Here is a 2,124-nt window from a genome sequence, read left to right on the forward strand (position 1 = left end):
CATCATTATCATTGTTTAACGTCCACTTTCCATGCTAGCATGGGTTGTACGATTTGACTGAGGACTGGCAAACCAGATGGCTGCACCAGGCATCAATCTGATCTGGCAGAGTTTCTACAGCTGGATGCCCTTCCTAACGCCAACCACTCCGAGAGTGTAGTGGGTGCTTCTCTATGTGCCACAGGCATGAGGGCCAGTCTGGCAGTACTGGCAACAGCCACGCTCAAATGGTGTTTTTTACGTGCCACCTGCACTGGCAACAACCTCGCTTGAATGTTTTGTTCACATGCCACCGGCACAAGTGCCAGTAAGGCAACACTGGTAACGATTACGCTCAAATGGTGCTTTTTGCATGCCACCTGCACGGAAGCCAGACAGCTGCTCTGGCAGTGATCCCGCTCGGATGGAGCTATTAGCGCTCCACTGGCACGGGTGCCAGTCATCGAATTTGGTTCAATTTTGATTTCACTTGCCCCAGCAGGTATTCGCAAGCAGAGTTTAGTGTCCAATAAGGAAGGTTGGCATGGGTGCCAGTCATTGAATTTGGTTCGATTTTGAATTTGATTAATTTCGATTGTTTAATTTTATAGTTCCAGTGATGGCTTGGCTTTTTAGTCTTCAAATTAGCTTTTTCCTTTCCGGTTTACAGAAGCCTAATTTGTCAAGACTGATGTTTAGGCAGTGGGTTACATATCCCAGGGCCCTAATAATTACAGGTACAAACCTGAACTTGTAATCTGGATAGAGTAACTGCAGATTTCTCAATAGTTCAGCATAGATGTTCTCCTTTTCACTGATCTTCAGCTTTATGTTAACATTCGCTGGGCAGCTAATTTCCACAACTGTGTACAGTTTCTCTTCTCTATCCCAAATGTATGGATGTATGTATTTGTGCAGATTTGTATGTTTCGTTTTATCTATGCATTCTCATGCATAGACATGCTCATGTATATTTAAATGATATACTTCTGGAAAATTTTGCACAAAAATTTTCCAGCGATGGATTGGACATGTAGTCTTTGAATTAACTTTCTCCTTTCTGGAGTATGTATGTATGTGTAATGGTTGTTGTTAAGGTGTTGGTTGCTAGTGTGCAAGATGGAAGAAAAAGAGTGATCGAAGTTTTTAAGAAAATACTTATATAGATGTGTGTGTATATATATATATATATATATATTTATTTTGTATGTGTATTTCGTGTGCAAGATTCTTGATGTGGATATGTGTGTTGAAAGAAATACAATTAAACCTTGGGAGAGGCATTATGCCAGTAATTCAAAATAAATGGAAGTGGAGAGACAAGTTACTGAAGAGATTGCAAGAGTGCAATGAAATAATTTAACAAAAAACTATATAAATTAATAAAGGACTGAACCAGTGCGTGTGTTTATTACCGGCATAATGCCTCTCCCAAGGTTTAATTGTATATATATATATATATATATATATATAATACATATATAGATGTGTGTATATATGCATGTGCATATATATCGATGTATATATAATGCGAATATAGATGTGTAGATATATATATATACATACATGTACATTTATCTATATCTATCTATCAATATATGTATACATAATCTTTTTACTCAGGGACTAGTAGACCTGACAACATTCAGTATTCGGTGTGCATTCAAAGCAATGATTACGAAACCGGTATGCTTTTGAATCTCTTTAACAACTCATAATAATGACTTTTAATACTTTTATTCCTACCTCAGTTCATCTAATTGTATATATCTATCGTTACTTTTCATAAAAAGCCTTTACTTTTTTTGATTTCCAATGTGCATTTTCGCTTATTTTTCTTCTTACTTTCCCCTTACATTTCAACGTGTAGTTTCTATTTTGTTTTTGTAACATATTTCTATTATATATATCTATATCTATATATATATATATATATATATATATTCATACATCTATGTATATATACATACGTATAATATATAAACTATACTTACATACATATATACATCCATCCATACATACATACATACACATACATAACTTCTCTCTCTCTCTCTCTCTCTTACACATACACACACACCAGCACCATTGTTCTCTCTGTCTCTTTCGCTTTTACGCCGACTTCAAAAGAAGACCCCCCCCCCC

The sequence above is a fragment of the Octopus bimaculoides genome, chromosome 24 (assembly GCF_001194135.2).
Source record: "Octopus bimaculoides isolate UCB-OBI-ISO-001 chromosome 24, ASM119413v2, whole genome shotgun sequence".
Lineage (NCBI taxonomy): Eukaryota > Metazoa > Mollusca > Cephalopoda > Octopoda > Octopodidae > Octopus > Octopus bimaculoides.